The 27,180-nt window shown below is 39.8% G+C and overlaps 1 long non-coding RNA gene and 1 pseudogene across 2 annotated transcripts; one reads left to right on the top strand and one right to left on the bottom strand.

The window, feature by feature from the left end:
- Positions 1-7,117: 7,117 nt before the first annotated feature.
- On the top strand, positions 7,118-8,670 carry LOC308381620 (HLA class II histocompatibility antigen, DP beta 1 chain-like; annotated as a pseudogene). The gene is made up of 4 exons: positions 7,118-7,126; positions 7,479-7,608; positions 7,929-8,209; positions 8,552-8,670. The product of its transcript is annotated as an HLA class II histocompatibility antigen, DP beta 1 chain-like (transcript).
- Positions 8,671-14,665: 5,995 nt separating this feature from the next.
- On the bottom strand, positions 14,666-16,175 carry LOC308381179. The gene is made up of 3 exons (XR_013969028.1): positions 16,050-16,175; positions 15,518-15,585; positions 14,666-15,424 (listed from the first exon to the last, which is right to left on the bottom strand). It is a non-coding gene; the product is annotated as an uncharacterized lncRNA (long non-coding RNA).
- Between the last annotated feature and the right edge of the window lie 11,005 nt (positions 16,176-27,180).

Below are 27,180 nucleotides of genomic sequence, written 5' to 3'. Positions count from 1 at the left end.
CCCCTGACCAGTATTACATTGATACATTTTTGCACTTGAAAACCTTCTAGAAACATTTTTCGAAGGTGCTCCCTTGGTGAAACCTCCCTGGTGGTATTTCAGCCCACTCCTGATGTGTAAAAGCTTCCAGCTTAGCAGTGAATCAGCTGAACTCATTCTTGTTTTACACAGCAATTCAACCTGATGCACAGCTGTGTGTTAAACTCATGAAACATCCATGTACCTCAGTGGTACAGTTCTAATAGGGGTTCAATTATTTTTCATTCTAAACTCAATTGTGTACCTCACACTTTCTTTGCTTGAATAATTTTGAGTGCAGGTGTCCGTGGTCAAAACATCCTTAGTCATGCACAAAATCTTGAAATAAAAACCTTTTTTCATCAATAGGTTCCTGTTTCCAACATTGTTGTAATGGTGTCTGACGGTGTAGTTTCAGACATCACAGAGGGCATCTGTTTTCATCATGGATTATCTGTTTTACTGTTTTTACCTTTCTCTCACCTACCATTTACACACTCTACCTCTGGGTCCAGAAGAGCTGGACACCTTGTTTGTAACCTCAATTTCTAGAGGATACACTTAATCAAATTGAGCTCTTCACAAAAATAATGCTGATACTGAAAACGAGTGTCACAGAGTAACAGTTTTGATCATGTATGTGTTGCCCCTCCAAAGGAAACATATATTTTAAAATAGTATTACGGCTGCAGAACTTCATGTATGCCTGTAAGCGTCCAGGGGACAGGGACATGACGGCGACGGTTAGTGAGAGTTTAAAATGATATAGGCAAAATGTGCGTCCAGGGGACAGGCGTGGCAGCGGCCTGCCTTGGACACTTTAATCTTGATATGCACTGATTTGACCGTTTGGCTCACTCAATGTATGCAGGCTGACCTATAGAAGATGTATGGTGGATAGGCATGTGTGACATACCTTCACAATGATTACTGCTGTCACAACAAGTGACAAGTCACAACAACCCACAATCTTATCTCAGTTTCAATAATGCATTCACACCCCTCTCAGACTTCTCAACGTACAAAAAAGAGCACCTGAATCAGAAATGTACTTAATAGCATCTTTATTTCCAGATCAGAGGTTCCATGATCCTGGTAGGGATGAAGGGGGCCAAAGCTCACACCAGAGCCCCAGAGGTGGTTAAGTGTGGGCAGGAGAGAGAGGGGGAGAGAGGTCTAAGGATAAAGAGATTTAAATCTAGGATCAAACACGAGGGCAGGCTCGGTTATAGTGAGATAATAGTTATAGTAAGATAGGCACGTGCACAGACATTTTGGGGGGCAGGTGCTCAAACCAAAAAAAAGGGCACCCATCGCCAAAACTATTTATAAAATTAAAAATAATAATAATAAGTAAATATATAAAAAACACATTTGTTTTACTAGTTGATGGCCTGATCCAAGATAAAAGCTGAGCTGCTTGCTGCAGTTCCCTGTCCTTCTGCTTTTGGAGTCTCTCTTTTCTTGAGTTTATTTTGTTTGTTTATTTTATATGAACCGTCGGACCAGTTGCGACGTAATGTTTTCTGCAGCGCTAATGTTGTGGTTAATTTATAACCAAACAACGTCGGGGGATTGCACAAACACTGTCATTACCTGTTTGTCTGATGCTGCGGGTCAGAGAAGAAGTAGTATGCAGCCGTTTGGCCTAGCGCTCAACTCCAACACCATGCTCAACACTGCAGGAGCACTAGGAGGTGGAGGGGCGCGGCGGGGGCTTGTGAGCGCTGCGGAGAATGTCGGAATGTCGAAATTTTCACACTAACTCAAAAAAATGCCCGGTCAGATATCAAAACACATTTTGGAAGAATTGATGACAGAGAGATTAATTTTGATTCTGAAATATTGATTACTGAAGAAAAAATTGGGCTCCAGCGGAAAGGGCACTTTTCTCAACCAGGGCAAAAGGGCAGGTGCTTGAGCACCACTAGGGGTCTATCTGTGCACGTGCCTGATGATACGGCATTTTATGTCTAAATTGATACAGGGCTGTAGCAAGGGGCAGACTCCCTCTTCTCTAGTGTTCTGTTTTGATTATTTAGGTGAGGGTTTGGGGCAAAGTGTTCCTCCTTGCTCTCGCCAGCGGTTGACCTTAAGTTGACCTAGAAGCATGCCCTGAAGAATCTCCTCCTGCCAGTCTGGGATTCATTCTGACCTCTGCTCTCTGTTTCGGCCCGTTTTGCCTCGCGCTGTTCTTTTGCTTCTGCCTTTTCCTGCTCTTTCTTTTCCTTTATTTGCATTTGCTCTCTCTGCTTTTTCAATTGAATTTGCCTTTTCTTCTCTTCCTTCAGCTCAGCCTGTTGAATCTTTTCCATTTTCTCTCTTTTCTTTTTCTCCAGCTTTGATGTCTCTTTTAATTCAGCCTGAACTAGTTTGGCCTCCTTCTCCTTGGCCTCATTTCTGATCTTGTCAATCGTTTTCTTATACTTCAGGTTAATTTTATCCTGAGCTGCATTCATTGAAAGTATCAATGTCTCAAAGTCTTTGCTAAGGCAGCAATTCTGAATGTTGAGACAGAAACACAGTTACATTTTGAAGACTTTAAAGCATAGCAGATAAGAAAAGGCAGTTTTAGAAGGAACAAACATGCATATAGTACCTGAAGATCAGCATTGAAGAAGGCCTGATTCCCCTGTAGTTTCCTCCATTCATTACGAATCCTCCACTTCAGGAAAACATTTGGCATGCTCTTCATATGGCCATCTGTGGAATTTTCTGAAGCCTGAGGAATGAAAAGAGACAAAGGAATCCAAAGATGAAGTTAAGCCCTGTCAAGGCAGTGCTGTACTCAAACAATAGAATTTCACGGTAAAGGAGATTAATTAATTTCATGTAAAAAAGAAGAGTGAATTACATTTCCAAACATCCATGTCTCAGCCTGAGTCCTCAATTCTGTCATCAGCCTCTGTTTGATAACAGCAGTGTTCAAGGCTTCAGACAAGACAAGGTCTTCCATTTGCTTGGACCTCATTTGCCAGATCTTTGAGGCCTGCAGCACGCTCACTTTAAATTCATCCCTTTCCTTTTCAAGAGATAAGATTCTCTCATCTTTCTCCCTCAGCCTTAGATTCAAGTCAGATGTGGCACCCTCGTAATGTTCCTCCATTGCTTTAAGCTGCTGGTCCCTGGAGGCCACCAGAGTTTCCAACTCCTTTATTAAATCCTCTGTCACCTTCTTGCTGGATGTGTCTTTCTCTTCTTCATCCCTTTTCATCTGTGCAATGAGGCTCTTGTGTTCAGCCTCCATTTGCTCCCTCTCTTCCAGCCTCTCCATGGTTTCTTTCTTGATCCTTTCTGCCATTCCTTCAACGGCAGCCTGACATTTTATTTGCTCCTCCTTGCGAGCAGCTATAATCTCCAACTTCAATTTCTCTTTCTCCATCTGCCACTGCTGTTGCTCCAACCTCCTTTCTCCCTCCAAAGCCTCGATGGTTTCTTTCTTGATCCTTTCTGCCATTCCTTCATCGGCAGCCTGACATTTTATTTGCTCCTCCTTGTGAGCAGCTTCTATCTCCAACTTCAATTTCTCTTTCTCCATCTGCCACTGCTGTTGCTCCAACCTCCTATCTCCCTCCATAGCCTCGATATCAGAGAGCAGTATGTTCAAGGCAATTTTCGCCACTTCATCCTGGTCTGCGAGGACACTTCCTAACTCCTTTCTCATAGGCTCAGTCAACTGAGTGTGAAAGCTTGCAGTAAAATAGTCCATCTAAACATTGAAAAGCAAAACATTGTAAGTACATCAAATATAATGTTCACCCTCAGCGAAGACTAAAGAATTGGCTGTGACATGAGCTGGAAAATGGCTGACTAGAATCTCTGTGAACACTTTAATGTAAGACCCTTGGTAACCAATAACAGTTTACCATTCATTATACTCTGATAGGTATGATGGTCCCATTCAGACCATGTTTGATCTACCTAAAGGAGACTCACCTTGTTTCACTGCCGTATGTAGTCTGTGTTTTCTTGTTCCAGTATGTGTAAATAATAAGCCACTTAATTGTCTTGTCGCAAAAACTGACAATCAAGTTTGACCATCCGATTTTATAGCTACTGAGCGTGACGTAGCAATGCCAGTCAAAGACGTGGCAATGCACATTATGACGTTACACCTGACCCAAATGTGCCCTCCTGCAGGTAGAAACGTGACAATAAAAGGCAAAGTTTAGACACATTTGGATATTTATTTCTTCTACGGAGGAAGTATTTCAGATTAATCTCAGTTCTTTCATTCTCTTCTTGATACTATGAGAAAGTCACAAAATTCAGTTCTTGATTTTCCTTTGAAATGTTCCATTCCACTGTAGGCTCTGGGGCTAAAGCCCCGGTTATTTTATATCAAGCCCCGGATCTCAAAATAATTTTATTTAAAAAGTGCCCCGTATTATTTTGATAATTCAATAAAGACTTCGGAAATAATATGACATCGTTGATCAAAGTCCAACCGCATCCCGTCAACGGACATATGCTTAATTAATACAATAAGTAGTTTACGAAGCAAAACCTTTTTTAACAGTAATTTTAGACACTCAGGTTTTTTTATTTCGTCTATTTGCTCGTTACCCTTTTGCTCAAGAATAAGCACACAAAGGCTATCTTCTGAAACGGAAACGAATAATTATTTTTTTATTGACATGCCCAAAATTCAAACCTACAGAAAAAGGCAAAATAGCGGCCATATTGAAAATGTCGGTGCTACTCCACGCAAAATCGTGGTGTACTTGACAGATACCAGTATATCATTTCATGTAGGCTACGTGTTAAGAAATAGAACTTTAGCTGGACCATAATGAGCGGCTTCTGTAGAGAAGTGATAACGCTGCTGCTCGGACATTATTCAAACTTTGTCGGGACCCACTGGTGGAATTTACAGGTAACGTTATGGTATTTATTGCTATCTTGGCCATTATGCCCATACGATCTGGTTGGGCGTTAATTTAAGTTTGCTGTACTAGTGTAAATGGTATAGCGATCGGTAGGTTAGCTTACTTTAACTTCTGTGAATTAATTGACTGTTGCTTGGAACAGTAAATGTTTGTCGACAAAGCCTGTAGGATGGTTAAACGTTGCCTTGTTATCCACCTGGCTAACTGTAGCTAAAGATGCCTGTCACTGTAACTTAAATTTCTGACTAGTCAAGAGCTTCATAGTCATTGGGTAAGCACAACAAAATTGCATTTGCATCAACCTTAAATTGTGCATTTTATATTTAAAACTTCACACATTTACGAAGAAAAGATAAATAAGATTAGAAATGTAAACAATATCAGATCACACAATTTGAACATTGTTGAGTCAACGGTTCTGGACACACATTGCATTAGAGTGCCCTATATTTAAGACATTTTGCACCCTAGTAGAATGCCACCTTGCGGTTTGCAGTGATTACCCACCAGCCTGATTTACATCGAAAAGTGTGGCATGGGCAGGAAGAACCCTTAAGATTTTGGAGCGTATCTCAGTGTCAAGCTGGTATGGAACAAACTGAATTGCAGCAATTGTTAACAGTGTAGTGGGACACTGTTGGTCCGACGAGGGACAACATATAACACAACAATAGTACAACTAGCTAAAAAAAAGCTACAAAAAGCTAAAAAATAAATATTAAGAGTTCAACAAAGTGTGGTGGTATAGAGTACAAGTACTTGCCTGAGGCGCATCACAATAAAAACAGTAACATTTTGTTTATACACCATCACTCCCCTCCACTCCTCTCCAGGAAACACGCTAGGCCAAAGTTCTTCATTTACTGATGGATTTATTTCTCTCTTTAATTCATTTGAAATCCAACGTCGAACTGGTTAAAAGCAGTAAAAACACAATCAACAGACAATCAAACCAAACAATCAAACCCAAAGAAATCAAAGAAATAAAGCATCATAAATAGACAAACATACCTCGTTGGCTGCATAACAATTGAGAGGGGAAATGAGGCAAGGTAAACGCAATCACATTCATCAGCTTGGACTCAGCGGTATACTACCACGACCGCGAGCCAGCGTCTTAGGTCTCCTAGTCGGGTACAATGAACGCTACCATAATAAGGGTGTGTGTGTGACCCCTGACCCCCATGACCTCACCTCCTATAAACTAAACCCAATCATGAGACAGACAAAAGGTAAAACAAACTTATCAAACGAAAATAATCACCACAAGCAAAAACTAAGACAAAAATAAACAAAACAAAATCTAAACAGTTACATACACTGAGTGACCGAGATGCCATAAGTGACTTGCAGTCGAATAAAAAGATTAGTGTATTAATATTGCACAATGAAATTCCACGTTTAGTGCATGTCTGTGTTTAATGTTCTGTTGGCCATCGGGGTAAACACTGCAACAGGAGTACCAAGCCGACATGCAGTAAGTCAGTACACTTTTGAGAGTGGTGCGGTAGAAGGCCACCATCAGATTACACTCTAGGTTGTTTTTCCAGAGTACTCTCAGGAAGTGTAATCGCTGCTGTGCCTTCTCAACTATCGCTGAGGTGTTGGCAGACCATGAGAGGTCATCGGATGAGTGGGCTCCTAGGAACAAGGAGTAGAGTAGAGTAGTGAGCTCAGCACACAGTCATCTGGAGAGCCAGTGTTGAGCATGATGGTGAAGGAGAGGTGGGGGCCGAGTTTCACAGTTTGTGGGCGGTTAGTGAGGAAGTCTTTTATCCAGGTGAAGATGGAGGGGAAGAGGCCTAGTGCAGTTAGTGCCTGATTAGTATGTATGTCTTTGATGATGGTATTGAACGCTGAGCTGTAGTCTATGAAGAGCATTTTTACATAGGTCCTATAGATGTGTCGTCTATGTGGGATCTAATCTGAGGTGATGTAAATTGGCAGTTTTTGAGGCTTGTAACTGTAATGAGGCCGGTCTTCATGAGAGCCAGTTTCGCCGAAGCGTTTAATCATTTTCACGACTGCACTTGAGGATGCATTCAAAGTTCTTGAATTTTTTTCAGATTGACTGACCTGACTGATCGTTTCTCTTTACTTAGTGGAGTGGTTCCTGCCATTATATGGATTAGTACAGTAGAAGTAGTGATAGGGCTATTCACTGTATAGCAACCCTACCTCTGCACATCCCATCTGATGGTCCCGAACACATGAAGAAGGCAAGAAATGCCAGAAATTAACTCTTGACAAGGCACACCTGGTAATAGAAAACTAATCCAGTTGACTACCTCATGAAAATGATTGAGAGAATGCCAAGATTGTGCAAAGCTATCATCAAAGCAAAAGGTGGCTCCCTTGAAGAATCTTAAATACAAAATACATAAAAGATTACATTTTTTAGGCTCTATCGCCCAGGCAGAATGAATATTTAGTACCCTGCAATGTTCTGTAAAAGTACCAAGCCTACACTGCCTTAAAACAATGATTAAGGGTATTCTTTATGCTTTTCTCTCCAATTCTCTCCCCTTCTTCTAACTATTTATCTGCTTTGTGCCTCATACTTAATGGCAGGAAGCATCTCTCTGTTATGACTCAGATGGGTCTCCCGAGGAGCTGCAGAGTGATGTCATGTTCAGAGAGGGGGTCACCCTCGGGGGACAGGTCACCTACACCCCTCGTCTCATTGCCATGGACGTCAAAGGTGAGGCACATACGTGCATGATCAAATTACAAGTTCATTCTACTGTTGAAAGGTGAACCTTTGCTCAAGCTTTAGTTTCATTGCAGCCTACAACATGCTCTTTTGTAATATTGTGAAGTATTTATTTTCATCCCTTCTCCCTTAACTCACACTTCCCAACAGGAAGCCTTCAAACATTACGAGAGGAGGGCATTCTGTATGAAGCTGAAAAAAATGCAAGTGCCCATAGCTGGTAAGTCCTTACTTTGTCCTTAAGTCATTAACAGTGTTTCAAAATGATCGCCACCATTCATCACTCTGAAAAAATTGCACTTTTACAGTTGAGCCCAGCGTGAATCTGGATTTGGTGAGGCCATTCAGTAGCCATCATCTCGCCATGCTGATGTGTAGTGCCTACAACACGAACCACGAATGATCCGTGTGACCTGGTACAGAGACGGTCAGAAGGTGACCAGTGATGTCTCAGCCACGGAGGAGCAGGCGGATGGAGACTGGTACTACCAGATCCACTCCCACCTGGAGTTCACCCCCAAAGCTGGAGAGAAGATCTCCTGTGTGGTGGAGCACGCCAGCCTCAAGGAGCCCAAGGAGTTCGTCTGGGGTGAGGACTGGCTTGCAGTTATGTCTGTTTCCTTAAAGCTGCTTCCTCACGCGGCATCTGCTGTAGTTAGTTTTGTACATGCTGTTTTGTCATTTCTGTGTTTAGTTTTGAAAAAAAAGAAATCCAATAGTCAGTTGTATCGTAATCGATACACACTTAAATCGTGCTGACTACTTCTCTGTGCATGAGGTTAGCAAATTACAGAAAACTAAATGAACCAAAGACGAGGAGGATGTCAAAATATGTGGTGTTCGATTTCTTATCATCATCTTATCATTCAAGCTGTATCTGAAATCCTTCTCTTCAGCATTACAACTGTGTGTGTACCCTCTATACTGACAGACTCCTCCATGCCCAAGGCTGAGAGGAATAAGATTGCCATTGGGGCTGCTGGCCTGCTGCTGGGACTGGTGGTCTGTGCTGCTGGACTGCTCTACTACAGGAAGACGTCAAGAGGTTAGCAGTTGAGAGTTAGAACAAACATGACACATTGGATTACTTTAGCGTTACTTACTGTAATATGGAAAATGTATGAGTATATTACAGTGTTTCATTATAAACACATCCTAGACAAACTCAAAACAACCACAAGATGAACCAAAGTAGAAATAATGAGAAAGAAACAGTCTACTGTGTTTCTAAATATATGTTTTCATGCACATCAATGTTCCTTCTCATCCTCCAGTGCTTCCTTTACATGTGCCATCATTGCCAATCAGACATTATGACTGAAGTGAAAATTGAATTCAGTTTCTTCCATGGATGCCAACACTGGAGTGGAAGTCTGAGTAAGCACCGATCTAACAGTTCCCAAGGTTTAATGTATCTTTCTTGTGTGTTTAATTTCCTGCAGTTTTCAAATAGGTTACATTCTTTGTTAAGTTTACATCCTTATGCCTCAGGTCAAGGTAGTGCTTACATCCAGTAGAGAAACATGTCAAGAAATTGCCAATTTTGTCGTGGCACTATCATTTTATTAAGGCTAACATTCAGACAGGCGAACATTTTCAAAAACATCTTGGTAAAAGCGTGAATAAAGAAAAGAACATCAATGAACTTGTGTTTGAGTATTGTGTTCTCTTAAAAGACTGTATCAGCCCTCAGACATGCTGTCAGCACTGGTTCTCATTGTACGTCTAACCATCACAAGATCATCTCACAGGAATCAGTTTCTGACATCCTCATATTTAGGTTGATTGAGGATTCAGTTGAGGAAATGTGGTAGTTGACCCCTTCAATATACTTGGATCTACACACAGATCTACACCACACACCCTTTAATAAACACTAAAGCATACACAGAGTTCATTTCAAAATATTCTAGATCAGTTCTCTGTAGCGAATGTGCAACATCCCTTAATTTGTCATCAGTGGGTACTGGATTTGAAATAGACTCCTTAAAAAGACTAAAACAGGTTTATAGTTTATACTCAACGTATCCTGACACAGTGGGGACCTCCTGACTTCCTGTTCACAGACCTGTTCTGACCTGAAATCAGAAGGACCGTGTCTGCAACGCATGATTGATGAGTTATGTCGAAGTTAGGAATTGATCAAAATAAACACCTTCCTACATATGTCCCCTTGCACTGACAAACACGGAAATATATATATATTTTTTCACTGTCAGCCAATGACTTAATCTGGACTTTCTAAAAGAGCCAGCATGCTTCTCTCCCAGCAAGTAGCATGGCACCCGTCCAGTGTGTGTACCAGTCTACCAGAGCCAGGTACAAGAAAAGATACTTTGGGAGCTCACAGCCGTTGAAACTGGGCTACATATTCCTGCAAGATTGTTTTATTGATGAGGAGGGTGATTTGAGATGCCCAGGCAAGAGAGAAGGTAATGTGTGTTAACTTTGTGTTAGTGTGTGACACTGGTTCAGGAGGTAGAGGAGTCGTTTTTGCTAGTTCGATCCCGACTCCTCCACACTGAACCCCCAAACGCTCCCGATGTGCTGGTTGGCAAATTCACTGTTCTCAGCCTGCATGCAACACCAAAGGGTAATATATGCTCTGTTTTAAGGCTGATTTATGCTCAGAGACGTAAGCGTAAGCGCAAGCGCAAGAGGCCCTTGCGCGCCCTTGCACGACTTCTTACGTCTTGCGTGCATCGGCCCCTTTTTCTAGACTTGCTAAATAGAATTCATAGTTCACCATGACTACCAGTAGATGGTGGCCAAACTCTATGCAATGAAGAATACAAAATGCAGTTAAAGTAAATGCAGTCTGTAGTTTATTTATTTAACCTTACAACATTATTGTAACATACTGTGTTCTAAAATGGTTTAATAACAGACACAAGGTAAGATCCACACTCTATAATCTTTAAACATGAGGGTATAATGGAATCACATTTTTCTCCGTCTTCAACTGTGTGTTCCACTAATCCCACCACTTTTACCAATCTGTCCGTGTGACCTTTTTGACCTGTCCTCTGCCCAATTTTAGATTTCAATTTTAAGATCAAGCCTGTGATGAAGGTGCAACTGTGCACCACTTGACATCTGACTTGATAAGACCCACCCAGACCAGCCCCTCCTAAGGGTGTGTATGACAATACTCATTAAAAAATAAATACATCAAAGAATAACTAGAGTAATAATTGTGAAGACAATGAACACGAACAAGATGTTTCATTTAAGCAATAAGGTACGAGAGGCAGTACTGTATCGTCAATAATGTACTGTTCGAGGGTCCTGTTGAAATACGTTCACTAAATCGGTTGTTGTGACTTTGACGATCTCAGAATAAAAAAAAATAGCCTATACAATACCACGTGCACCTCCTAAGGGTGTGTATGACAATACTCATTAAAAATAAATACATCAAAGAACAAGAATGGGAGCATTCAGAGAATGCAAACCTCCGCCTTGTGACCTTGACCTTTGACCTTGACATCTGAAAATCTAATCAGTTATTGCCATTACATTACCCAATCTCCCCACAAAGTTTGATGGAAATCGGTCCATGCGTTTCTGCATAATCCTGCTGACAAACAAACAAACAAACATACAGGGGCGTAAACATAACCTCCTTGGCGGAGGTAATAACTAGAGTAATAGCTGTGAAGACAATGAACACGAACAAGATGTTTCATTTAAAAAATAAGGTACGAGAGGCAGTACTGTATCGTCAATAATGTACTGTTCGATGGTGTTGTTAGGCCCGACGCATAGTGTTTGCCAGGCATTGCATGCAATGTTTCTGTGTACTGATGTGTCACAGAAAGTATCAGAGCCACAGTATGCTGTATATGTGTCCACATATCCATTCAGCATATCCTGTTAAGTGACTTGCTGGACAGGTTGTATTTTCAGTTGGGCAATTATCTGAAATACAGGAACTTCACTTTCAGGGCTTCAAGTTCAGCTTGTGTGGCTGAACATACAAAAGGATCTTTCTCTCCAACTGTAACTGTATCTCGATCACACAAACAGGTGAAAATAAATCATCCTCAGTACCATAGCACTGTTCTGGTATTTGTGCCTGCACTCATTATCTTGTAATTCTGATCTTTTAAAAGTAAAAACATCTCTCCAGGTGTCAAGATGTTTCATTTAAAAAATAAGGTACGAGAGGCAGTACTGTATCGTCAATAATGTACTGTTCGAGGGTGTTGTTAGGCCCGACGCATAGTGTGCCTCAACTTGCTCCAGAAATGCTGTCTCATTTTGTCAGATGCTATATATGACCCAGATGTCTTGTGATAGTCACACATCGGTTTTGGTGCTGACCATGTTCAAACATATGAGCTTATAGGCATGACCCTGTGGATGTCTGGAATGAATAACCTTATTTAATAAAAAGTAATTTAAGTATGTGCGCCAATTCGTATCATTTGGAAATGTATACCATTTCAATGAAGTCCACATAAATCAAACATCCACTTCAGTCTCCTCAAGTTAAAAGGACTAGTAGTAGTTCATTTGATGATTATTCACCTGTTTAGCCACACCAGAGCAGTACCATACCAGTAAGACTCTCATAGCGAGGCTAATTTGGATGACATTGCACAGGTGTTGGGACTTATGTTACTGTATTGAATATCACTTGGAATCAGAATATTCCATCAGATCCATATGGTTGTATTATGGATTACTCATAAATACATTGAGATTAATCTTTATATTGACAAACCTTGCCCATGCCTTGACACATTAACTTTGATAAAACAACCTGAGTCAAAAAAAATATACCTGGAAACTTGGACATGGATTGCCTCCAGTGAGAGACAATAGGTATTCAAATACCCCAGTTCTGTGTATTGCAGCATCACAAGCAAGCATTTTAAATTATGTGCTACGATAAAGAGGGGGCAAATCTTGTATTACTTAACTGGTACCACTCTCCTTAGATCTGTTTTTGGTCACATGATCAAATAGAGACTTGACATTGGAAAACATATTACCTAGCAATCATCATGGCTAATCACAAAACCTAGAAAACAGAACTATCTGGTACTTTCTTTACGGTTGCATGAATTTATTATTGCAGGTGAGATGCCCTCCCCAACTTGGAATTCAAACTGATATTCCTTGTCCCTATGGTAGCACTTCAGCATTGCCTTGCCCTTTGGCTCCATTGTGTGGCCAGAGTATGTAACAAGCTTGCAATTGGACTTCAACAGTGGAGTGGCTGTATCCAGACATTTGCTAGCTGTTTGCATGTTTTTCTTAACTTCAATGCAACCCATAAACATTTCAAGAAATATCTTCCTTTCCCTCCATTTTTCTTAAAGGGGCCATATTATGAAAATTCCACCTTTTTAGTGCTTCTACACGTTGATTTGGGTATCTGGCATGTCTACTGACCCAAAAAGTCTGGAAAAAAACTAATCCCGCGATCTGTTATTGTTCTTGGACGTCAGAAACGACATGCTTGTGTGACTGCCAATGAACTTCCTTATCAAAGTGTCGTCAGTTTGATTTGGGCCCGTCCCCCCATCTCATCCCCCCGCCCCCCCTACACTCATTATTATATGATATGAACTTGGACTAGCTTGCTAGCAGCATGAAGCAAATTAATTACTCAAGATGTGCTGTGGTAGGCTGTACAGATCTCTACATCACCTCCCAGCCTCAGAAGACACGAGAGAAATGGATTGAATTCATATTTGAAGGCAATGTCTTGGAATGAACTGCAGACGAGGGAAATGTAAGTATTTAAAAAAAATATTCTGTTACTTGCCCATTCAGTGTGGTGGTTTGCGACGTTAGCATGTTGTAGCCTCAACGCCATTTGCTCCAGCAGTGCACTAGCTAACAATGTTGTCAGTGTGTTGATTTTCTCTGTTGGCTGTATAACTTATTTTTTCAACTGCCAGTTTACATGCAACCCTTCGGGGAAAGAAAAAGGCAGATGCCTTTTTAAAAACGGCTAAGATGGCGGAGTAATTCAAACAGCAATTATCCACCGTGTTTTTTTAGTGCGGTGTCTTAGTTGTAGCTAGAGCCCTAAGCTTTTCGCTAAACAGTTCGCTAGCTATTAGCACTCTAGCTTGCCCAGGGGAGTTTTGCAGAGAGAAGACACAGCAATTATTCACGATTGTATCAATTGTACATCTAGGTTTCTTTGGTGTCTGTTGTCGCAACCAACAGCACAACATATCCTGGGCATTTTGAACTTTCTGTGGGTTGTGACCATAAGCAGCTTGCTAGCTATTTGAACTGTAGCTGGCTCAGGAGACTAAAATAGCTTCCTGCACCCACAGAAGGCGCCTTTTCTTCTCACCCTCCTCCTCCTCCTCAAACGCGTATTCAAGTAGATGCATTTCATTCGCCATAGTATCGATAGCTTGCTAATGATAGCAGTTGATAATTAACGGATATTAATGTATGATTCCCGTTGTTAAGGTTACAGAATTTTCGCACTAAATAGGCGCTGAAGGCAGAGCTTTTTTTCTAATTAAAAATAAGTCAGTCGTGAACACAGCCTTAGCCTGTATGATCTATGCTAACGTGTACAGAAGTTAATTTGGATGTCATTTTGCTAAAAGGGCACTTTTGTTTTGCGGTGTGCTTTTATGCAGCTTGTGTATAGCAATCGCTAAGGAATTTTTTTTTTTTTTTTTTTTACAAAGACGGGAGACATACATGTTAAATGGGCATTACCCATTCATGAACTACGTGATTAGCAGCTAAGACTCACCTGCAGTTACCAAACCCATTACCTATTCAATGTACGATTATTTCATAATGATTTATGAGAAAAATGTACGTAGAGCATGCATAGTATGCCAATGTTATTGTACCTACTCTTCTGTGTTGGGAAAATTATATTAGGTTGGTGGAATACAACATTTCTTCAAATGCTTTTAGTTCATGTTGTATTCATGGCAGTGCAAGGATAATGGTCAATGAGATGACATTTCATTTACAGTATGGAGTATTGAGTCCTTTTATTGCATTCAGGAAAAATCATGCATAACATTGCTTCTTTTGTTGTTAAGGAAGAACATCTGAACAGTGTCCAAGGCTACATCATGTGTCATACAGATCCTCCAAAGATGCATATCTGGAGCACCACGCAGGAGGGCACCCAGATTCTCTGTCCCAGAAAGCCCCAAAACCAGCTAACAAAGCTTCTGTACACAAAATACTTGTAACTTCTGAGCAAAGATTACATTGTATTTAGAGAATAAATGGTGATATACACATCTATTGAGTCGTCCTTTGGTAACAGTATGGCTACTGATGGCACAAAGTGTTTTTATTATAAGTGGTATTTCTGTTTGTATTACCCATGTACTAGCCAATACATTTAATAACTATGTTTAAAAAGTCTAAAGAAACAGTTTTGGTATGTAACATGTCAACAGTTGACACATTTGAGATGAGCAGTAAGCAAAGTAAGACCAAGGGAAGATTAAACGATCTTGCCCAGTTATGTTTGTATTGTAAAAAATAACTGATGACTCATGCATAAAAAACAACTTACTGCTATATTCCCCTTAGACATAAGGCCCATAGTCTGCTCTATAGATGTTGAATGCATTCTGTAGTGAAAACACATTCAAGCATTTACATTTCATCATTTAGCAGACGCTTTTATCCATAGCGCCTTACAAGGATGTGACACATTTTACATTTTTCACTGATGGCACACTGCACATCAGGAGCAATAAGGGGTTCACATGTCGTGCTCAAGGACGCTTCGAGAGGGAAGCACACAGGTAGAATGCCCGGATGGTTGGTTGCATAGTCTTCTTGTTACCTTGAATATTGAAAGTGTAAGTATCATTGAATATAAAACAGAAGATGACTGCATAATTCACAAAGATGTCATGTCATTCACAAAGAATTCTACCTGTGGTATCTCCATGCAGCATACATTCTCAGGCTCTAGGCATTTGCTCACAATTGGCACAAATACACCTGTATAGATAAAGAGTTTTAAAAAGTGACAACATTATAGGTAAAGTGTATTTGAATGTTTAGTTACAGTTACAGACATAAGTCGACAAATACAACGAAAACAAGGTTTGAGCGCTAATAAACGGAGGTAAACTCGTTACGTTATGTTCTACACCTGCTTTGTCCATTACTGTTAGATAATATTTTACTTTACAGCTCGAGCTTTACCCGTGTTTTTTGCTTTGCACCACTTATGCTAAGATATCTATCTATCCTGCAAGCCATCTGGTTGATTTAAATGCCTAGAAAAACAGCCTTTTCACAAACAGTAACTTACATAAAACACACTGTATTTATTTCATATTACTCACATGTACAAACTATTTACTAGCAGTGCAATGCTCTCGTCACCGTCAACCTGACCATATGACCTTAGCCAAAGTTAAAACAAAAAATTAAATGTAGATTTGACAAAGTTTACTTACCATTCAGAAACGTTTTGTTGAGCCCTAACTTCTTGAATATGTTCGGGAGCCTCTTGTTCTGCTTCTGACTCTGGCTCAAACAGATACGGTTGTACGATTCTGTCTTCTGCAGTAGCCATCTTTCTATATTGTAGTTAGCTGTTCAAGCTATGCGAGCGCAACTCTTGGAGGAGGGGGAGGAGTGAGCTGGCTCATTAGCATTTAAAGGAACAGGCACTCAATACAGGTCAATCTGTAGGGAGCTGTTTTGACAGGGTGAAAAGGGTGCTGTATAAAATTATTCTTGTGGTATTTTGACCAAAATATGTTACTGGCATTTCATAAAGACCCCAAGGAACCATTTCAACTTGTGGTAAAATGGGCATACGATGGGTCCTTTAAGTTGCTTTTTTGCTTCTGTGTTTTGCACATACAGAACGGTGGAGCAAAACATCTGCCGTCTCTTGCAGGAAGTGAGAAAGAGTGAGAAACAACTGCTAAACAGTAATTGTGTTGATGAGTCTTGAAACACCCAGATCCTTCTTCGTTTCATCAGAAGACTTAAGGTCATAAGCCTGGATAGGTGATCATTCATCCATTTATTGAATGCATCACAATTCTAAAATCTGATAATGAAATATTCAGGTCAGGATCACAAGCTCATCAATCATTCAGATCATCTAAATAAAATACATTAAAACACCTTAATAAGAAATGCAGACAATGTGAGAGAGTTTCATTTCATTATTTTTGCTATAACATTCGTTTTCTATGCAAAAGAGAGGTACATGAAGTATGTTTTCATATCAGATCACACTGATATAAGTAGTACAAATTAGTTTGGTCAGATAAAACTGAAAATATAATGGATACACAAGTACAAATCTTTATTTCATTAGAATTAAATAACAAAATAAATACCCTTAAAGTAACCCCATGACCAATAAATCACCAGTTACACAGGAATCTGGAAAATCGTTTTAAGCAGATCTGACATTACAGTGACATTACAGCTGTTTTAGATTTTAAGGTCCAAAATGTCAAAGGAGAAATCACCCTTAATAGCGGTTAGTCTGAACTCTGGAAGAGCCGGCAGATCATGATGAGTGATGAGTGATCTCACAGGAGTATAGGTGTAGAAGCTCTGATATATCATTTGATGCCACGCCATGGAGTGCTTAATATATAACACCCCAAGACCTTGAAATTCATGCAAAACATACTAGAAGCTTTTGGAGAGACACTACCCCATCGGATGAATATGCTTAGACCTGTGAGTTCTTGTTAAAAGCCTGGCTGCTGTAATCACCACCACCTGAAGTTGAGCAAAGCAATGCTGATTTATCCAAGTAAACAGAGCATGACATTAGTCCAGATGTGTAGAAATAAAAACATGATTGACAAAAAAAAAAATCGTATATTCCTGTCCATTCTTCTTCCATCCCTGTGTAGAGTTCATCATTTTCTATGGGTCTTCATGTGCATGGTTAAAGAGTATCTATACCGTAAGGCCTTCCCACACTCTGCACAGTTGTATGGCCGCTCGCCTGTGTGGATACGCTGGTGCTGCTCTAATGTGCACCGGCGGTGGAAGCTGTTTCCACACTCAGTGCAAACAAAAGGCTTGATGTTGGAGTGGAGCTTGATGTGCTTGTTCAGGTCACTGACAGTGATAAAGCATTTCTCACACAGGGAGCAAGCATACGGCCTTCCTGATGTGTGCCGGCGCATGTGGCTTTTAAGGCCCTTGGCCCCGGAAAAGGTCTTGTCACACCTGCTGCAGGGTAATGTCTGCATCTTGGCGGGCTTTCTGGACGGCTTTTTTTGACCTGTGTGGATCCATATGTGGTCTTTTAGCTGGTGGGAGTGTGCAAACGCTTTCCCACAGGTGGGGCAGACGTACGGCTTCTCCCCGGTGTGTATCCGCATGTGAACCTGTCAGGGAAATAACCCTTAACCTAGGACTGTATTCTTTACCTCAGAATTGAGACACACACCCGAGAATATTGTTAAAATACAGACATTTACTCTGGGCCCCAGAGGAGTGACCTGCATGATTGTCTTCATGCCAGGCACTAACCTCTCCTACAAAATGTCTGCTCTTTATTGAAATTAATATTCACATATTCAAATATTCACATATTCAAGTTTAACATGAAAACACTCCCCAATTCCTTTGTTCCCTTTGAAGTTAGAAACAGTCTTGCTCCATACCATATTTCAAAATAACCTAAACAGTCTTTTGACATGTAAGTTACCCAGCCCCTCATAAACCAAGTTACTTAAACATTCTTTGACATGCAAGTTATCCGGGCCCCTTTCTCATACCAACCCGTACAAGACAAGCAGACTTTTTGTCTCCACTGGAACACAGACAAAGAAATACAGAAATGCCTATAACTAAATGAGAATACTAATAGTTAACCATAAATGATAAATTCCTATATAGAATTGAATAATTCCTTCACAGAACCTTAAAACTGTTGGAGTTAGCGTAGATATTACCACAAAGCGAGCAGACGTACTGGGTCAAGCTTTTTGGTTTGGTCTTTGCTTTGGTGTGGATCCATGTGTGGTCTTGTAGCCTATCCTTGCGAGCAAACGCTTTCCCACAGGTGGGGCGGACGTACGGCTTCTCCCCAGTGTGTAGCCGCATGTGAACCTGCAAACCGCCGGGGTAAGCGAAGATATTTCCACAAAGTGAGCAGACATGCGGGGTGGAGCTTTTTGGTTTGGTCTTTGCTTCAGATGTTTTATTTGTTCTGCCTTTACAAGGTTCTTTCTCACTGTGTTGTTGTTGTTTCACATGTTTCTTTTGCACTTGGCTTCTATACCTCAGAAGATGACAAACGCGGCCTTCCTGATTTAACCCTTCAGGTTCATTAAGCACCAACACCTCAGAATTGTTGTGATCTTCTTCTGCTTGTGGTGTTGGATACAGCAGACTTTCTTCTGAGAATTCACCCAGTCTTTCGTCCGAGTGTTCTGGAATATCATGGTTGTGTACTTGCTCATTCTCAGGTTTGACCAAACAGTCTTTGAACGGGTCCACAATCATCTCAGCAACATCCAAAGAAATATGTTCCTCAGTGGACAGTTCAGGCTTAATCTCCAATTTGAGGTTCAAAAGATCCAACTTCATCTTCTGATCATCTCGACTGATTTCAGTTTCTCTCAAGGGCAACTCAAGTGATAGAAAATATGGATCTAAATTTGGCTCTGGTTTAACACTGATGGGAACCACAATCGATTCAGCTGCCTTAGTATCAGACCATCCTATGATGTTACATTCACTTTCACACCCAGGTTTTGGTTGTGGTGATGGGATTGAGGCGCTATGGCTGTGTGGCTGCTTCATCATTTCCACTTGTTGTATGTCCACACGTAGCATGAACCATTTTTCTATGTTGGGTTTGTAACACCTGTATTCATTTCCTTCGATTATAGTGTGCCATCTTGGCAGTGGTGCACTCCTCCACACCCTGATGTCGGTTCAGCCTCAGTGTTTGACTCTCTGGGCAGTCCTATGGAGAAAGAAAACATTTGTTTGTTTGTTTTTTGCGTTTGGTGTAGATTCTACACTGGAGACTATCAAGATTAAATTAATAAATAATGTCACAAACACAATATTGAACCTTGTATTCTCCCCCAGCTTAATTTATTAAAGCTATTTTGACAACCACACTTAACTTTGATCCAATAGCCTAAGGCTAAGATGTGTCTCGTGCATTATCCTGTACACCATATGAGGATAATGTATGAGTTTAATGACACAATATTATTGCTATTCTTGTCAGAGATAACGTTACAGAAACTAAACGCAAAAGCTGAAATGTAGGTTATCAACGTTATCCACGTGACGGAGAGCCTTTGTGTATTTCAAATCTGAGCCAAGTCTTATACGCTATGGTTTTCGTAAAACGGTTACACTTTTAAATGCACCTGCAATTTGTCCATGTAGTCTTCATCAAGTTTTGAAACAGAACTATAAAAACTTCAGACTATTTAGCAGATCATCAACCTGCTATTAGCCAACTTTTTTAATGGCCAATGTAATTTCGAATACTCACGCTCAGGCACGCTACGTGTAACCTTTTTGACAAAATGTATGAACATAAACAGATGAATAAGTACAATCTAATGTATAACTTTCATTTTACTTCAATAACTTACAACGTAACATTGGTTTAAAGTTTCGAGGTACTCCCATCCAGCAGTGTTCAGTGAACGACAAGTCAAATCAGCTCGAGCAACTTTCGGTTACAATCTTTCAAAATAAAAGTCCCTTAATAGCCCCGTGTTTCCTAAACGGTCAGAAATATTAATTTCATAGAAACATCCAAATGGGTTAAAAACGATTCACTGATGTTAAAAAAGTATGATTTTCTTGTTTAAATATAGGGAACACTGACTAAATAGGCAATTTTTCAAATATTGTAGTAAGACACAGTAAAACACACCACAAGGATTGTCTTCATTAAAGTTGGTTGAACATGTTAAAAATGTTAAGCAGCAATGATTCTGGTGACTTCAGATTGTGTCTCAATAAAAGTTGGGTGGAATATGTTCAGGACACTCCAAACACTAAATAAAATGTGAGTAGTTGTGATTTACGTCCCTGAATGCTCCAATTCAATTTTCCAAATTGAAACTCATTAAGACCTACCTGAGGAGCAGGAGAAGCTGGATGGTCTGGCTATCCTACCCATTGAAAAAGCAATCATGCATCACCACTTTTGTGTTTGAAAGGCATCGTTTTGGCCTTCAGGCCGGCTGTGTACAGTCAAAATGTCAGTCTTGACGTTCAGATTTTGCGCCTAAACTAGCTATATCGCATTGCTCGTCATAGGACAACAACATACATATTACCCAGAAATCATTGCAAATCTTTTAATTACAAAAATACCAAAGATATAAGAACTTGTTCATTTCATTGAATCTTTTTTTTTAATAGTTTCTATAGAGTATGTAAGATAAGAATATCATTTTGTTATAGGTTGTTACAATTTTAACCACAAATAATACATACCATGATGGAGATCTACCTACGTTTACCTTTTAAAGTCTCTAGCTAGCATTACTCACTCTCTGAAATGCATTACCAGTTCTTCTCTGTATTTATGCTGCAGAAACTGGAGTCATAGACTTCTGTCAGACGCAGTATAAGAGGGTGATGGTATCAATTTAGACATAACATGTCTATGGGCCCCCAAGAACTGCGGGCCCAGGTTAAACCACACCTGCTGCACCCTGACCCTTCAGTTAAGGACCAGTACCCAACTGTTAATAATACATTAGAATATCTTATTTTACAAAGAACTTTTTTAGGGGATCTGCATGAAAAAAACTGTTGAATAATAGTGTTATAAAGAGACTTAAGCAGTTAAATAATGTTGTTTGCTTGGTATTTCTCAGTGAAATTGAAGGGGATTTGATGTACAATAGACATCAACTGGATGTACATTTTACTGAAATAACTGGTTTTATAGCATAGTGGTCATGCAAAATCAGCATAAATCCAATGTTAAATGTACTGGTTAACCCTGCAATATTATACATTATAAACTGTTAAAGATACATATTGCTCTGTCAAGCCAAGGACATTACTAATTTTGAATTTCTATATATTCAGTTATACATATGGCTGGCAAGATGCTACATTCCTTGTGCAATTGGCTGGGGACTTCCCACAGCAGTCAAACCTCTCAATGTTACATGCAAGTACACTGTAAACCTGAACAAGTTCAGAGTGCTTAAAACTTTTGATGCAACCGATTACATAATAAAATTTGAGTACATATATATATATATATATATATTTAAGTAAACTAAACTTGGCTATTTTTGTTATCATTTTCATAATTTTAAAGTTCTCTGAACTCATATTATTCCAAAATCTACCAGGATTTTGCCTTGTCGGATATTTGTGTTTCTCTTGGTCTTTCACAAACAAGTTATTAAGCCCTTACAAGTTTTTCAAAGGGTATCTCAATTACGTTCCAACTTCTTGCGCAAGCTCTTACTGTAGAGAGAACTGTCATTTGTCAACTGCCTTCCCAGTGTTGCCAGATGTACATTTACATTTACATCTGTGATTTAGCAGACGCTTTTATCCAAAGCGATTTAAAAGGAATTTTGCATTTATAGATCAGGAGCAGTTTGGGGATTCACACTTATACACTAAACGACTCCTCTCCCTTAAGTCTGCTGTCTCCGTCTGTCTCATCACAAGAACTTTGCAATGGTGTTCTCAAAGACGTTGATGACGTCAGATACTAAAAAAATATGAGTTATCAGGCAATGTTTACTCAAACAAAAACATTCCAATACAATTAAAATGTCTTCACTTGCTCAGATAACGTATACATTTAAAGTTGGGTCAACTAAATACCAGGTTTTAAGTACTGAATACACAATGCTAATAAGTTAGTAGAACAGTTTGGGTTTACAGTGTAATCATACCAAAACAACTTAGACTATGTTATACATCAGGGTACTCCACAACCAGGATACTGATACTAAACAACAGCAACAACAGAGATGCCTTTGTGGGCTCTTCACTGGGGTTGTCAAGTGGGCAAACTCATCTCTGAGAATGTCCTTTCATGCTAGATACAAATACGTTTGTATCCCTTGCATTGAGATGTTTATTTCACTATCTATAAACTGTTCATGTAGTAGATCACCTGAAGGTGGAGCTGTAAGGCTAAAAACAACAAGGCCTTGTTTCAGGGGCTTTCCATGATCTGACTCATTGAAATTGATTACCGTACAGTATGGTCACATAGTGATCTGAAGTAGTGGTCAGGTCACAGGCAGTTTATGTTTTTCATTGGTGTTCATACCTTTGGATAGATTAGGTGATGATGTATGTTTCTGTGTATGTGTGGGTGTATGCAACCCTTTTCTGTCGTAGCCATCAGCCTACATGCAATAGAACACGTCTCTCTGACTCATCTCCAGCTCCAGGTAGAGCACTGATCACTCAACATACTCCCTGATTTTGCACCTGGATCCTGACATATAACATCCACCAATGAGTGCATAAATGGTCAAAATGAACTAGATGTTTTCCAGTTTAAGTTTGCAGTAAGTGGTGGAAGCTTCTTCGCGATTCTCTACTAACTAACAGACTGATGGTTTAATGCTAACTGTGGTTATTAATACGTTACAGCCTTAACTATGGTCAATAACTAATAACTAAACTAAACTATAACTAAGTCTCTAAAACATTTTTGTTGTAAATGTGGCCAAACATTTGGTTTCATTCCACGTTGTCCAGCATATAATGGTTTGAATTCATGCTTTTGTGATTAGATTGCTTTCTTCATGTTGGAACACATTAGTGCTGCAATATGATAGTGACAAACATAACTCAGCATAATGCAGCTTTGGTCAGCAGATTACCGCTTGGAACAAGGCTTCATCAAAACGTACAGATGTACAAAAGTGATCAATTTAAACCTCAACCGCCTGTCATTACAGTAAAAACTTGAATGCATTAAGCCATTAAGTTAAACGTTTTTGCAGTTTTTAATTTTCAAGACCTCGACAGAAGTGTTTCTCAAAGCATTACATCAATGTCCATTTCATTAATGTAAGGCTGCGATCCAAAAGGTTTGCAATAAGAAATACAAAAAGGGCATGTTCACTTACTCAGAATTATGTTGACCTTGCCAGTGATATTAAGATTCTCGTCTTCCTATAGTCCAGTCCAGTATGTTTTTTATTGAGCAGAAACTCATCTGAATTGACTTATACAGTGTACATAATTCATAAGTATTTGTGATCCTTGGGTATCAAACCTATCTCATTGCTTTTCTTATGATTTCTACTACCAGTTGAGCTGCAGGATTTCTTCACAAGACATGTTTTTGTCCATTGACATGATTTGAATGAATCTAAAATCATGTTCAGGAGTCAATATTTTACCTCATTCAAAATACGTCTTTGTCAAAACCATGACATTAATTGAAAAAACTTGAAATTTCAACAATGTGAGGTATTTTTCACTGTGCAGTTTTTGGTTTGGTATATTGGGCAAAAATCCTCCTTCAAAACAAAACATAACATCTGGGTTACAGGACTTACAAAGCAAAGATGGTTCCAGTAATTCTTCACCCATCTAGACAGCAAATTCCCCCACTATGGTCGTACTTAACATATCTTTTGCTGCAGATTATACTTTCGGTTTCCAAAACTAACCTTACATAACAACTTCTGCCTCAGAACAGATGACGTCTGCACTGTTTTAAAATGACATTGGGTGCCAGTCTCCTTTCCAGAAATTATAATTGGTGGCATGTCAGCCTATTACTTATTCAGTCTGAGTGCCGTCGTTGTATGTCAGTTGCAAAGGAGTTTGGTAGAGCAGTACCATGCAGTCAGGAGGGAAATAAAATACATTATCACTCTGAGTTGTTTACATCTGATGAAGACAAATATGACGACCACAGCGCTTCTTGTAGTCCTTTGCTGTTTCCATGTTGCTTCAGGAGGTTAGTTTGCTGTTTTTATTTTCGTATAAAGATCTCGCTGGGTTTTTGTTTGCTGTCCCTTTGTGCCGTGGAGAGTTGGCAGAAGGTTCATACTCTTTTGGAAGATAAAAAAACTGTGTGAAGATTGAAGCTTGCTTGACTTGAAAGTCACCCGTGTAAACTCCATGACGAGTTTGATAGGTGCAGATCGCAGTGGCTCAAAAAGTGGGTATGCGCTGTATGCGGCGCATAGGGGCGCCGCACCATGGGAGCGCCAAAGCGATGGTAAAAAAAAAAAAAATGTTTGGGGAATTTTCTATATGTAGCTGCTGTTGTGCGTTTCTAAATAATTTCTGCATTTCCTTAATGTTATATAGCCTAACATTTTAGAGGACTAAACAGACTAGAGTAGGCGCCTCATCTCTTAAGATTCCATAATATAATTTTGACATAGAAGAGGGAGAGTGAGCGCCGTGACACACAAGCAGTTAGACCTAGGCTACGAGTAGTGAGATGGTTGGATGGAAGATGGATAAAGCAAAAAAGCTGTCAGGAGCTGAAAACAGAAAAAGAAAGAGGGAAAAAGAGAAGACATGTCAGGGGATGCAACAGCAATTAATAAGTGGATGGTGAAAGGCCACAGGTAGGTTTTAAGGTGACTTTACGTTTGTGCTTGGAGGCTTGCAAATAATGTTTACAGACTAGCTAGCGTTTGCTAACATAGAAATGTAGCAGCTAGCTTAAGCCTCATCAATTAGGCTGATGATAGCTACATTTAGATTTTGGTTAAACCCTACTGGACCAATCCCATGTATGACACATCTCAATTTTATTAAGGCAAAATAACAACTGGTAAATATAAGGTGGCAGACGGGCTCTGGTAGCATTCACGGTTCTAACAAGAAGCTGGAAACTTAACTCTGGTTACCATGGTTACCATTAGCTGTTCATGTTAGCTGTGCTGTCAAACATACAGGCTATCTGTTGGCATGGTGCAATACAAGATAAATGGGCAAGGGAAAAGGCATGGCGTGTTATTATTTAGTAGCAACTAAAGAGCACTCTAGAATATTTTGGTAGCAGCATTGTTACACATCATCAACTTAAAAGATCTTTATTTGTAGGCTTACTTTTGCGTTTTAAGGCATTATTTTGCAATGGTTATCATTTTAATGTTAATGTTTGCAACTGTTTATTATTTGTTAACATTGTTACTAATATATATATATATATTATATTTGTGTGTGTGTGTACAGTATACTGTATGCACCATAGGGCACCATTATGGTAGGCATGCAGTGGCTGATATACTTTAAAATAAACCTTTATTATTTAAAGCCCATACATGATTATGTCTGGCACACTTATTTATTTATTTGTTTAAGAAATAAAAAAAACGTGTGTGTTGTGTGTGGGGGGGGGGGGGGGGGGGGGGGGGGGGGGCGCAGATGTTATTCTGTTTGGTTAAATGCGACGTATCGGTAGGCTGTTAAGCGTTCTGGTGTTTGCACATCTTGTAACTCTTTAGAGTATTTTACACACCAGGGATTTGGTCTACCGCATGGCAATGTGTTGGTTATGCTGGAATTTTACGCGTTATTATCGCTTAAATCCCTGAGGTTATGCTACTGCAGTTAAGGTTAAGTATAAGTTTGTTGTGAGACAATTTGACAGAGTAAAGAGCTGTGCCATTATCGTAATTGTCATCGTGCTAACCTGTAACCTTACCCATTTATACTTTTCTATACCGTTTGATTGCCATAATTAGTTTCACATTGTGTCAAAGTGAAAGATACCCTGCAGTTTCGTTTTATTTTACAAACCTATTTTACAGAAGTTCTATAGAGACTGATGACCATGGGCCTAGGAGGTGTGTCTCTTTGGAGAAATGAATAGTGTTTCCAGATAAACATTAACAATAACAATTGTAGCAACAACTAAAACAAGAATAATTATTTATAAAATATTTTACCCAGAAATGTGACTGCGGGGCAAGCCCAATTCCAGACATGTAAAGTGCATACTTTGTCTTGTATCTATTATATTTCATATATAATCCAGAGAATGATTGCATTGATAGCACTGACCACAGTTCGCATAGATCATTTCATACATCAGTTAATTCATGAATGAATGCATTGCATTCACTGTTGCAGTATTCACTATCACAGGTTCGCTTAATGGTTTTTGAGTATAGGGATGCTGTTGCTAAAGGCCGTCACGGACTTCAGGGAACACAGAGACGTGAGTGGACAGAGTTTATTAGATACCGCCACGACAGCGGGGAACAGGGGAAATAACAGGGAGAACACAAAAGTAAACTGGTAATTAACGCTCAGAAGATATTTTCCACTAGTGCAAAGCTCAGAAGCTCACTGTCCAACATAACATAATGCTCAGGAGTTTTTGAGCAGACATAATTAGTAATCACATGAACTAGGAAAACAAGAGCGAACGTGGAGTGATAAAGTGACCTGTAAATCGGGAAAGGAGACAGGGATGAACACAGGAAGTGGAATAGTCCATGGAACTTCTGGAACTGGTCCATCTGAAACATGGCCAGACAAGGAAGTGAGGAGTGTATATAGTGGAGAGAGTGACAGGTGCAGGTAATCAGGTAATCAGGGAACTGGGAAGGCGACTGAGGCAGGTGAGTTGAACCAGGAGGGGGCGTG

Source organism: Sprattus sprattus (assembly GCF_963457725.1).
Source record: "Sprattus sprattus genome assembly, chromosome: 20".
Taxonomy (NCBI): domain Eukaryota; kingdom Metazoa; phylum Chordata; class Actinopteri; order Clupeiformes; family Clupeidae; genus Sprattus; species Sprattus sprattus.
Note: the sequence above shows the minus strand (reverse complement) of the source record. Positions and strands in the feature narration are given on the sequence as shown.